The sequence below is a fragment of the Solanum verrucosum genome, unplaced genomic scaffold (genome assembly GCF_900185275.1).
Source record: "Solanum verrucosum unplaced genomic scaffold, falcon-dt-bn FXZP01000026.1, whole genome shotgun sequence".
Lineage (NCBI taxonomy): Eukaryota > Viridiplantae > Streptophyta > Magnoliopsida > Solanales > Solanaceae > Solanum > Solanum verrucosum.
Window position 1 is genome coordinate 2,087,597 of NW_026020285.1, and position 14,260 is coordinate 2,101,856.

Here is a 14,260-nt window from a genome sequence, read left to right on the forward strand (position 1 = left end):
TGTAATGGCCTGCCACCATCAAAAACAATTATTGTCAACTAGTTATCAGTGGTAAAGTCTTCACTTTTACAAAGATATATCAAAATATAAGAGACATCAAGGGAAATTAATATATTATATAATTAAACTTTTCCATAGTGAAAACATTTGTCTAAAAAATTTATAGTGAAAACATTTGTCTAAAAATTTTATGATTGTTATTGATATTTAAATAAAATACATATATTTAACTATTTTAAAGATCTCATATGTGTTCTTTTGTCATCACTTGATCATTATTATAATTGTTGTGTGCTTATTACATGTGTTTCTTTGCATATCAAATTTGTCAGAATTAATAGGCATGTTTGGAGCAAAAATAGACTTGTTAACTTTGAAGTCTGAGTAGAAGTTCAATGAAATGATCAAGATCGCATCCGATAGTCATTGAGCTAAATGAATATAGAAAAATGAAGAGAAACTTGACAAGGGCATATGCGCAGCAGCTATGCTACCAGGCCGGTGCCGCACCAGTTGAAAAGAAAAAAGAGAAAAGCAAAAAAATTGGCTTCTAGAAATTTGATCATGCACAGAGCGGCCACACTACCTGGCCCACATAGCATAGGGCCAACAAGATGAGTGGGTAGAATTTATTTTGGCTGAAGGTTATATTTGTCCATAGATTAAATATGTGCGGTATAAATATCTTTGCATATCAAATATGTCAGAACTAATAGGCACGTTTGGAGCAAAAATAGACTTGTTAGCTTTGAAGTCTAAGTAGAAATTCAATGAAATGATCAAGATCGCATCCGATAGTCATTGAGCTAAATGAATATAGAAAAATGAAGAAAAACTTGACAAGGGCATATGCGCAGCAGCTACGCTACCAGGCCGGTGCCGCACCAGTTGAAAAGAAAAAAGAGAAAAGCAAAAAAATTGGCTTCTAGAAATTTGATCATCTGGCCCACATAGCATAGGGCCAAAAAGATGAGTGGGTAGAATTTATTTTGGCTGAAGGTTATATTTGTCCATAGATTAAATATGTGCGGTATAAATATCTTTGCATATTACATATGTCAGAACTAATAGGCATGTTTGGAGCAAAAATAGACTTGTTAGCTTTGAAGTCTGAGTTTCAATGAAATGATCATGATTGCATCCGATAGTCATTGAGCTAAATGAATATAGAAAAATGAAGAAAAAGTTGACAAGGGCATATGCGCAGCAGCTACGCTACCAGGCCAGTGCCGCACCAGTTGAAAAGAAAAAAGAGAAAAGCAAAAAAATTGGCTTCTAGAAATTTGATCATGCACAGAGCGGCCACACTACCTGGCCCACAGAGCATAGGGCCAAAAAGATGAGTGGGTAGAATTTATTTTGGTTGAAGGCTATATTTGTCCATAGATTAAATATGTGCGGTATAAATATCTTTGCATATCAAATATGTCAGAACTAATAGGCATGTTTGGAGCAAAAATAGACTTGTTAGCTTTGAAGTCTGAGTAGAAGTTCAATGAAATGATCAAGATCGCATCCCGTAGTCATTGAGCTAAATGAATATAGAAAAATGAAGAAAAACTTGACAAGGGCGTATGCGCGGAAGCTACGTTACCAGGCCTGTGTCGCACCAGTTGAAAAGAAAAAGAGAAAAATAAAAAAATTGGCTTCTGGAAATTTGATCATGCGTAGGGCGGCCACACTACCTGACCCGCATAGCATAAGGCCAAAAAGATGAGCGGGTCGAATTTATTTTGGCTAAGGGTTATATTTGTGCATATATTAAATATCTGCGATATAAATAGTGAATTAATTCAATATTTAAAGGGTTACACAATTTTTGAGAGGAAATAATACACTACAAGAAGTGGCGGACCCAAGATTTCTGTAAAGGGGGTTCAAGGTATAAAGAAGTAAACACGTGAAAATTACAAGATGATAAATCAACCCAACCCGCGTTTAGATTCTTTCTACTTTTACCCTACTCCATCGAGCTTTTAAAATTTCTAGTGTTTTTTTCTTTTATTTTGCAATGTTCTACATTTTTTACTTTTTCTAAATTTTGAATTAGTGCTCATTCAATTATATGTTACTTTAAAAACCACCAAGATTCTTTAAAAATGTGTAAATATTGAGTTACTAATATTATAATGCATATTCAAAAGATACATAAATAACATCGTCAATTTTTTTTAGTTCATTTAATTCAATTTACTACGTTAATCATTTATAAAAAGACAAATGATGAATAAATCAAATAAGTTTAGTTTAGTTTTCATCTTTTATTTTAATCGAATTGAAAAAAAAAATAAGAAAGAGATACTATGAAATTAAGAAGAAAAAAATTAATTAAATATATTTTGTTAAAAGGATATTCACGACTTTTAAATTTTTCCATTCGATTAATCTTAATTTATTTTATTTTACATAATATTTTTTTAATTCAATTTTCAAGTATAATAATAATTCATCATTTTTTAGAAGAGTTTCTTTGAATTAGTACATGAAAAGAGAGTTATGTGGAAACAAAATGAGCAATATAAATAAGAAGAATAAAAATAAGAATATAAAAGAAAATGTGGCTAGTAAATTTAAAAGACATTAAGAAAAAGAAATAGCATAAAGAAAAATATGATGAAAAATAAAAATATACAACTTTAGATTGAATCTAAAAACAATAGGCCTTTTACTGGGTATTCTAAGCCCAAAATTAGAGCCCATCTGAGCCTTTTCAAAGGAAAAAAAGGTGGAAAAATGTTGCATACAACAGGAATTGAACTCAGACCATTTTGGTTATCAATGAACCCCTTAGTCAGTGAGCTACGCTTCTCTTCAGTGTTGAGGAGTTCCTTTTAAGTTATATACTCACAAAAGCAGAAGGTTATCTTATATATACAGTGTAATTTTTTTACCCAAGGAGTTAGGGTGAACCCCCTAACTTCCACGTAGGTCCGCCCTTGACTACAAGAAATTCTTGAATTAATAACAATTTTTTAGCAACAACTATATTATTGTTTGCTTATATTAATATAAATAGCAACAACTTGATTTAATTGTTGGTATATCTTTTAATTTTTCCCCTTTTTGCAACAAACATGAAATTGTTGTCCAATTTTAATAAATGGCAACAATTTAATTAATTTTTTGTTATTTAAAAAAAATGGTAATGATATTTGTTTATTGTTGCTAATTTTCTTTTTCAGTTTTCCGTCAAAAAATTGCGATATTTTTGTTTCCGTCAAAAAGTTGTAGAAGTTTCCCTATTTTTTATTTTCTATTTCCACAAGTTTAAGTTGCGCCTCTTTCATTTTTCCAAAAAACTGAAGCTAGGTTTTTTCTTTCATTGTTTCACTGAGAAGCAGGTTGTTCTTGAAGTCATTTTTGGTAAGTTTCCTTAATTTGATTTAGTCTCTTTTCACAAAGTTTGGTGAATTCTTGCATATGATTATCTTATGATTTAGTATCTTTATTAGTATTAAAAAAAATGTCTCTTTAATTATTGTGTTCTTGTTTTTTAGTTAAAAATCCTTCATAAGACTTTGTTAAATTTCAATTGTCTTTTATTTTTGATACTTTTTTTTAACCCTCCCTAGGAGCTCCCACCCCTTTTGCTCCCTTGGTGACTCGAACTTGCAATCTTCAGATTGGAAGTGCGGGGTGCTTACCATCCGAGCAACTTACTTTCCAATAGAAAAAGGTTTTTTTTTTTATTTGTGGGTATTTGAATCTGTTTGAACTACTTTGTTCGATTTTTTATTTATTTTTTGGATTGGTCCTATTTCGATTCTTAGGTAAAGATCTATTAATAATATTAGCAACACTTAATAAACTTATGTTGCTCGGACTTTTCAAAAATATCAAACGACATATGTCGGATACTACTCCAAATGCAAGGTTGATACTCGCAATATGTCCTAGTACTACCGAATTTCAACATCTCCAATATGAATTTTCTGTAATTTCATAGTTGCACCACTCCTTTAAACTTAAAAATTGCTAACGACAGTCCTCTATTGTTGAGTCTGCACCAGAAAATGGGCAAGTTCACACTTAGCTGCATAACCAAATTTTTATATGTTGTATTTCTTATGTATCCCTATTATTTTTTCTATTGATGCCTTCTTGTGATAGCCCATAATCGATTTCGACCACTCCTTAAACAACAATGATAGAAAAATAAGTAACAAAATAAGAAGAGCAAGGTTGAGTTAGAAGATTACTCAAAATGGAGTGTTATTAGACTCACAAAAGTGGATCTTCAGAGTAACTGAAAGAGTTGATTTGGTCCATTGTGGGTTCAAACCCAATGAAAGAAAATTTCATGTGTCAATTTACTTGACTAAGAATTAAACTTGGAGAGTAAGGTAACACAAATTTTGTATTTCTTTTCTTTGTGCTTGGAGTCCAAGTTTGGTCACTTATAAAAGGATGGTCATCCTTCATTGTTAAAATCATTCTAAACTCATAGCAAAATACATTAGAAGAGTAGAAAATTAGTAGAACAATTTTCTTAGATGTATTTGGAATCTCTTTATTTTCTTTGTTAATATACAGGCAGTTGTTCTCTGGTGGACGTAGGATCATTCTAATTCGAACCACGTTAAATATTATTGTTCCTCCTTGTTCTTGATTTTCACATTTTCGTTAACAATTGGTCAAAGTCGAGGTTCTGTCTGAGTATGCTATGTGGTTGCAGCACAGTCTAAACTTCGACATCAACAAAAATTACTTTGATTTTCTGTATTTTCAAATGCTTACAAGTAACGATGAGTTCCATGAAGTTTGAATTAATAGATTTAGTAGGCGCAACAACTTCAATATCTGAAAGATCCAGATGATGACGTTACTACGGAGGGAAGGTTCAATCCATGCTATTGACCGAAAGTACGCCGATGACACATCAAATTCTAACAAGGAGAAGATTGAAGGAGATGCATTAAGTGCAATCCAACTGTCTCTTGCACCTAACGTGCTTTGTGAAGTGAGTACAAGTACCAAAGAGACGGACAAACATTTATAGAAAAGATTGAAAGGGCTTTACCAGGACCATTCGGTGAAAATAAGGATGTTGTTACAACAACGTCTTCACACATTTAAGATGGAGTCATGTACTTTGTTGCAAGACCATCTAGATACGTTCAATAAACTTGTGATGTGCTTATAGACTGCTGGATGAAAAGGGGTGAGGAAATGCTTACATGTGATTTGCTATTTTCATTGAACTCAAAATATCGTGATAATGAGAATTCAATGATGTATAACAAGTAACCCGAGCAAGTGAGGCAAGCACTTAACTCTTGTGATGTGTGGAGGCATTTTGAAAGAGACAAAGACGACGAAGCTAGTAGAATCTTTGTGAGAGGCCGTACTAACCAACAGGGAAGGGGAAAATCAAAATAAAGATCAAAGTCTCATGTGAACAAGAAGAATGCGGAGTGTTGGGGATGTCACAAGAAGGGGCACTTTAAACGAGATTACCCTATGTCAAAGTTCAAAGAGAAGGTGAGTGCATCTTTTGTTGAGCAGGTACATGATTCTGATAATGAATATGTACTGACAACATCATGCAATAGTGGAGTATATGACATCAAATGAGTGTTCGACCCCAATTGTACTCTGCATATGACATTCCAAAAAGATTGATTCAGCAGCTATGAGACAAGTGGAGGAACTGTATTAATGGACAATTATGCAACTTGTAAAATAGTTGACATTGATTCATTCGGGTTCCTTGCCATGGTGAGATCGTGAGGACTATTATAGAAGTCTGTTTTGTTCTTGATCTAAAGAAGAATTTGATCTCCCTGGGTACTCTGGATATACAAGGCTACAAGTACATAAGCGAAAGAGTAACTATGAAAGTGACTAAAGGGTCTTTAGTCATGTTGAAGGCCAAGCTGGAGCATGGCCTCTACACACTAGTAGGAAGCATCATTGTTGGCTTTATAAATGCATCTACAGTGCAGTTAGTTATCTGATGATGACAAGGTAATACTATGGCACATAAGACTAGGTCATATGAGCACACGAAAATGGAGATGTTGAGCAACCACAACCTTTTGAATGGTGAGAAGATCAACACACTTAAATTTTGTAAGCACTGCATCTTAGGGAAGCAGGAGAAGGTCAACTTCAGTACTAACAAGCACAAGATGGGAGAGATGTTGGACTATATTTAGTCAGATTTATGGGGCTCTCTAAGCTTCTATAAAAAAGAGGTAAGAGGTATTTTCTCATATTCATTGATGATTTTTCACGAAGGTTTGGGTGCGATTTTTGAAGGCAAAAAGGTGAGACTTTTGAAGTATTTAAAGAATGGAAGATTTTGATTGATAATCAAATGGAGAGGAAAATCAAGTATCTTTGCACAGACAATGACTTGGAGTTTTGCAGTGAAGAGTTCAATGACTTCTGCAAGGTTCATAGGATCGCAAGACATAAGAAGGTCAAGAACACACCACAACATAGTGAAGTTGCCGAGAGGATAAATAGAAATCTTCTTGAGAAGGCTCGTTGTATGCTCTTACAGGCTAAAATGCATAATGTGTTTTGGGCTTAAGCAGTTCACACTACTTCTCATATTGCTAATTGATCTCCAGCATCACCGATTAACTTTAAGACTCCGAATGAGGTATGATCAGTTGAACCCTCTAACTATTCATACTTGTGAATAATTGGGTATCCAGCTTATTATCATGCTAATGAAGAAAAGCTTGAACCAAGGGCTAGAAGTCCATATTCGTTGGATATATAGATGGAGTAAAATGGTACAAAATTTGGTGTTTATCTTTACTCAAATTTGTAGTTAGTAGAGATGTTACCTTTAATCAATACTCTATACTTGAACCTCATAAAGTTTCTGTGGAGTTATCAGAAAATGAGGATAACGAGCAGGTCAAGCTACCGGTAGAGCTTACCAAGGAAAGGGATCGAGAGACTCAAGTTGATGAGTCAAAATATGAAGATCTTGAAGAACTTATTGCCGATGAACCATAAACAATTGCGAAGGAAAGGGACAAAAGGTAGATACAGAAACCGGAATGTCTTATTATAGAGCAAGAAAACCTGATTGTATATGCCTTCGTAGTTGTAGAAGAAGAGATTAAGAATCTCGAGCCCTCCTCATATATTGAAGCAATTTCTTGCAAGGATGTTGCATAATGGCGGTTAGCCATGATGGAAGAGATGGAGTCTCTTCACAAAAATGAAACATGGATCTTAGTTGAAAGGCCAAAGGGAAGCAGGCAGTTGGATGCAAAGGGGTCTACAGAAAGAATGAGGGTATTCCATAAGTGGAAGATGCTAGGTTCAAGGCAAGATTGGTTGCAAGGGGTTTCAAACAGAATGAGGGAATTGACTACAATTATATCTTCTCTCCAGCCGTGAAACATAGCTCAATTCACGTGCTACTAGCATTTGTTGCACAATTTGATTTAGAGCTTCAACAACTTGAATCAAAACTATTTTCTTACATGGTAATCTAGAAGAGACAATCTATATGGATCAACATGAAGGTTTTCTATATGAGGGAAATGAATATCTTGTATGCCAACTAATGAAGTCATTGTATGGTTTGAAGCAATTCCCTAGACAGTGGTACAAGAGGTTGCATTCATGACTATACATGGATTCTCGAGGAATGCATTTGATAGATGTGTGTATCACAAGAAGATGTCTAGTAACTCTGTGATTTAGTTATTATTGTATGTTGATGATATGCTAATTGTTGCTAACAACATCATAAAGATAAATATTTTGAAGAAACAGTTGAGCAAGGAATTTGATACGAAGGATATGGGAGTTGTAAAGAAAATCCTTGAAATAGATATTTCAAGAGAAGACGGTGTTGTATATCTTTCTCAGAATAGGTATATCGAAAAGGTTCTTGAGATATTCAATATGCATATGAGCAAGCCTATAAGTACACTATGGCTTCTCATTTCAAGGTTTCAGAGTTACAAATGCCTTAATTTGTGTATGGGGTGGAACATATGTCAAAAGTTCATTATGCTACCGCAATTGGTAGCATTAGGTATGCTATGGTATGCACACGTCCATATATTTCTCAATATGTAAGTGTGGTAAGTAGGTACATGATAAATTTCAGGAAAATGCATTGGGAAGATGTCAAGTGGATATTGAGATATCTCAAAGGAGCTTTTGATGTTGGCCTAACCTTTCGGAAAAGTAAAGGTATTTTAGTTTTCAATTATGTTGATAGAAGGCCCACAACTGGATACATATTTACTCTCATTGTTAGTGTCGTTAGTTGGAAATTGACTTTACAGTCGATTGTCGCGGTGTCAACAATATAGGCAGAATATATGGAAGCAATAGAGACAGTGAAAGAAGCTATTTGGTTGAAAGGTTTGATGACATAATTGAGTTTGATTCAATTGGAATAAACTCTAAGATGTGATAGTCAAAGTGCTATTCATTTGATTAAAAATCAAAGATTTCATGAGCGCACCAAAAACATTGATATCAGATTCCATTTCATTTGAGTATTCATTGAAGAGGGAGCTATCAAGGTCGAGAAGGTTATCACAGATGATAAAGTTCTAGACATATTGACGAAGATAGTCCCGCTTGCCAAGTTTGCACACTATAAGGACTTGACGGGAGTATTCATCAACTTATGCAACTCTGGGAGAGAAATTGTCGGTGAAGCTAGTGTGTTCAACAAAGATTTGATTCTTCTTGTTTCTTACAACGGAATTTCCTAGTAAGCTAGAAGTCTTGGTCGGAGTTGTTCATACGCATGCTCAGAACGCAAACTAATATGGAGATTAAAAGAGTTGGTTTGGTCCATTTAGGATCAAACCCAATGGAAGAACATATCATCTGCCAATTTACTTGTCTAGGAATTAAACTTGGACAAAAACCTAAAATTTGTGGAAGACAAATTTTGTATTTCTTTTCTTTGTGCTTGGAGCCCAAGTTTGGCTACCTATAAAAGGATGTTCATCCTCCATTGTTAAAATCACACTAAACTCTTAGCAAAATACATTAGAAGAGTAGAGAATTAGTAGACAAATTCTCTTAGATGTATTTGGGATCTCTCCCCTTTCTTTGTTAATATACAAACAGTTGTTCTCTGGTGGACGTAGGATCATTCTGATCCAAACCACGTTAAATATTGTTGTTCTTCCTTATTCTTTATTTTTATGTTTCTGCTTATAGTAACTTGTATGCACCTCGCACATCTTGCTCCATTATTGGAAACTGTAGAGTGCGGTCTTAGCTGTATAAATTGCTGCAGCAACTATGAAGGATGTTGGAAACTTGAGCATTTCATATTCCATATATGGATTGATGTAGCAACTATGAAGCCTGATTGAAACTTGAGCAAATCATATTCCACAAAGAAAAGCTCGTCCAACATGAAAGATAGTTGTTCAATTTGTCTAAAATCAAGAGTAAAAGTCAAGAAATACTATGTAGATCAATAATATGTTCATTACATGCAAAAATAAGTATAGTACATTCAAAACCCACTACGTTTAAATTATGAATCAGATCCATCGTTGATAGCTCTAACCTTTCAATCACATTGAGCAGCTTTAAGATATCTTCGCATAAAAATATATGTAGTTGGAACTGACATATTAAATTGCAGTCATGTGTTGAGCATCATTCTTTCTTGCTTGATATGCAAAAAGAATTGCAAAAACTACTATTTGCAACTATTATGAGAACATAAATCTACTATTTCAAGAATCTCCTTCCCTTGTAAAGGCATTATCCGAAATCAACACCAAATCTTTCCTCCATCAGTGGAACATAAACTTCCTCATACTTTCATGCTAATAGCATTGCAACCAAACCAACAAGATTGAGCTTCTTTCTAACAATACCTTACTTATCCAAGAGTCGATCTATCAAACTAATGGTCAGGAACATCTCTTTCCCGAGCTCAAACTTGTGATGGACCAAATGATCAAAATGAGAAAGTATTAATTGTCATACTTTGAAAAAATTGATTAACTTACCAGAGGAGACAAATATTATATCTCAATTAGTCAGTCTATTAAGATAAATTGCATTCTCTCGTTGATGTCAACCTGTTGTGCCGTATAATTTGGAGAAGCTCAACCATAAATCCGAATAAAATGGACAATGATTAATCATTTACAAAATACATTGAAGATATTCAACTCATAAAATTGAGTTTTGATTCAGTTCAGTGAAAGAACTCCATAGGCATTTTACATAGATGGAAACTACCAAACAAGTTTGAGAACCACAAAAAATATGATTTCTATATACTCAATAATTTACTAATCATATTACATGAAATTGTTAAACCTTTATGGATATTAGACATGGCAAAAAAGTTTTCTTTAGTTACACACTAATATTTTGTATCTACATTCATTCAGTACTTAATAAGGTTTCATTTAAGCAACAACAGATTCAGAGTAATGGGTATGTGATACCTTATAAATATGTTTTGTCATTATTGGGTCTAAAGAAGATAGAGTGTACGTTTATCTTACACTTACCTCAGAGGTAGAGAGGTGTTCCCGATAGTCCTCTTATTTAAGCCTTTCAAATAAATCTTTTTCACATTTCCAAAATCATTTAAGTTCAAGAACTACTGAAACTCTAAGTGCAAAATTAATTTCAGTGAATCAATATTACAATGCCGGATACCCATTACTCTAAATTTGTTGTTGCTTAAATGGAACCTTTTAAAATACTGAATGGATGTAGATACAAAACATTAGTGTGTTGACTAAAGGAAACTATTTTGGCATGTCTAATACCCACAAAAGTTTAACAATTTCATATTATATGTTTAATAAATCACTCAGTATATAGATTTCTTTTTTTTTTGTGATTCTCAAACTTGTTTGGTAGTTTCCATCTATGTAAAATGTCTAGAGGGTTCTTTCACTGAAAAGAATCAGAACTCAGTCTTATGAGTTGAATGTCTTCATTATATGTTGTAAATGATTAAATCATTGTCCATAATATTCAGGTTTATGATTCTGCTTCTCCAAACTATATGACACAACAGGTTGACATCAGCGAGAGAATTCAATCTATCCTAATAGACTGACTAATTGAGGTATAGTAATTGTTTCCTCTGCTAAGTTAATAGATTTGTTCAAAATATGACATTTAATACTTGCTCATTCTAATCAATTGGTACATCAAAAGTTTGAGCTTGATTAGAGAACAAATATTCCTGACCATTAATTTGATAGACCGATTTTTGGAGAAGCAAGGTATTGTTAGAAAGAAGCTTTATCTTATTGATTTGGCTGAAATGCTATTAGCATGCAAGTATGATGAAGTTTATGTTCCACTGGAGGAGGAAGGATTTGGTGTTGATTTCCGGTAAAGCCTTTATAAGGAAAGGAGGTTTTTGAAATAGTAGATTTATATTCTCATAATAGTTGAAAATAGTATATTTTGCTCTACATTTAGAATATAATTAAAGACAATCTTTTTTCATATCAAGCAGGAAAAAATGATGCTCAACACATGACTACAGTTTAATATGTCAATTTCAACTGCATATGTTTTTATGCAAAGATATCTTAAGGTTTCTCAATGCGTTAGAAAGGTTAGTAACTATCAATGATGAATCAAATTTATAATTTAGACATGGGTTCTGAAAATACTATATTTTACACGTAACGAATGTATTACTGATCTATGTAGTATTTATTAAATTTTACTCTTGATTTTAGAAAACTTGAGTTGTTATCTTTCATGTTGGACGCGCTTTTCTTTGTGGAATATGAAATGCTCAAGTTTTCACCATCCTTCATAATTGTTGCATTAATTTATATGAAATATGAAATGCTCAAGTTTCCAACATCCTTCATAGTTGTTTCAACAATCTATACAGCTCAGACCACATTCTACGGTGTCCAGCAATGAAGCAAGACATGAGAGGTGCATACTAAGTTACTCTGAAGATAAACTTTTATGAGTCTAAAAATTCTCCATTTTGATGAATCTTCCAACTCAATCTTGCTCTTCTTATTTTGTTACTTTTTTTTTTTTATCTTTGTTGTTTAGGGAGTATTCGAAATCGATTATGGGTTATCACTAGAAGGCAGCAACAGAAAAACTAACAGGGGTACATAGGAAATACAACATATCAAAATTTGATAATGCAGCAAAGTGTGAACCTGCCCATTTTCTGAGGCAGACTCAACAATAGAGGACTGTTGTTAGCATTTTCCAAGCTTAAAAGAGTGGTGTAACTATGGAATTACAGGAAATTCATATTTGAGATGTTGAAATTTGGTGGTACTAGGATATATTGTGAGTATCAACCTTGCATATGGAGTAGTATCCGACATATGTCGATTGATATTTTTGAAGAGTTCGAGCAACATAAGTTTATTATATGTTGTTAATATTATTAATAGATATTTATCTAAGAATCGAACTAGGACCAAACCAAACTAAAAAATAAAAATCAAACCTAATCGAACAAGTAGCTTAAACAAATTCAAAGACCCACAAACCCAAAAAAAATAAAACCTTTTTTTACTAGAAATTATCAGTAATCAAAAGCAATTGAAATTAACAAAGTTTATGAAGAATTCTTAAACAAAAAACAAAAACACAAAAATCAAAGTGACTAAATCATAAGATAATCATACGTAAGAATTCACCGCACTTTGTTAAAAGAGACTAAATCGAAAAGAAAACTCACCAGAGATGACTTCAAGACCTGCTTCTCAGTGAAACAATGAAAGAGAAAACCTAGCTTCAGTTTTGGGAAAAACTAAAGAGGCGCAACTTAAACTTATGGAAAATGAAAATAAAAAAATTGGAAACCTTTACAATATTTTTGTGAAAACAAAAAGACTACGATTTTTTGGCGGAAAATTGAAAAAGAAAACTCTATTTTAGCCCACAATAGCATAAATTATTGCTGTTAAATTAAGTACATTAGTAATAACAAAAAGATACTATCGTCAAATATTTTCTAGATAGCAACTAATTAATAAAGTGTTGCTAAAATTGGGCAGCACGTTCATGATTGCTGCAAAAACATTGTTGTAATTTTATTGTATTTGGAATTTATTATATTAATTATTATTAATAACATAATATAGCAACAATAAAAAAGGAACATAAAGGACATGTTACACAAAAACAATTCAATCTTTGCCTTCCAGAGAATTGATTTTCTTTATCGTAGTTCATATTCATATTCTGAAAAATACTTTATTCTCAATCATTAATTTGTCAATTTAATCAATAAAGGCCATCCAATCATCAAGAAATAAGTTTTAAAAGACAATACATGTGACCTAAAGCTCCATTTACAGAATAGGAACATAATTGAGCCAATTTGTTATTATGGAGGATATTCCTTTATCATGTTTTTAATAACTCGAAAGGAATGTTGTCAGACCAACAACCAAACATATGATATTTTTATTCTATTTTTAATAATTCAAAATTTTTTGATCCTTTTTTTTATATTATAAATTTTGATTAAATTTATAAGTTGGTCAAATATATTTATAAGCATTTTAAAATTATTTATGAATTTGATAAACATTAAAGTGCTTATAAGGCAAAAGTCATAAGGTAATCATTCCAACTTATACTCCCTCCGTCAGTGGCGGAGCTAGAATTTTCAATAAGGGAGTTCAAAATCTAAAAAAATAGATACACGAAGTAGTCGAAGGGGGTTCGACATCTACTATATATACCTAAAAAATTATTTTAACCATGTATAAATCATATAATTTTCCGTCGAAGGGGGTTCGGATGAACTCCCTCATTGTAAGATGGCTCCGCCACTTCCCTCTGTCCAACAATACTTGTCCAATTTAGAAAATCAAGAGATAATTTACCTTTTGTGTCTATTTTACCCTTGCTATTAAATACTCCACTATTTATCATCTAACACATTTCTCAAAAATATTAAATTTAATAAAGTCAAAAGATAAAATAGTAATATTACCCCCTACTATTATTTATTGTTTCTTAAAGGATGTGTCAAGTCAATAGTGGACTACTATTGTTGGATAGAGCGAGTATATATTTTTAGATTGTAAGCATTTTGAATTTGATCAAGTATTATATTAGCATAACAGGTATAAGAGAGAACTTTGATGACATTTCTAGTGAACCCAAAAAAGGTCGAAGAGGCCAGCATAGAAGCACAAAAAGTATGTTTAAATAATGCATAATTACTTTTACATTCTTATATGCCTTATACATAATTATACAATATAAACACACATATTTTATGTTTAAATAATGTATCTACACTGTATAAGTATGTATTTGTTTT

The 14,260-nt window shown here is 32.6% G+C and overlaps 2 pseudogenes; both read left to right on the forward strand.

Annotated features, from left to right (window-relative positions):
* The first annotated feature begins 4,771 nt into the window (after window positions 1-4,771).
* LOC125834291 (uncharacterized) lies at window positions 4,772-9,320 on the forward strand (annotated as a pseudogene).
* A 1,083-nt stretch (window positions 9,321-10,403) lies between these two features.
* Window positions 10,404-12,160, forward strand: LOC125834292 (G2/mitotic-specific cyclin-1-like; annotated as a pseudogene).
* The last annotated feature ends 2,100 nt before the right edge of the window (window positions 12,161-14,260 follow it).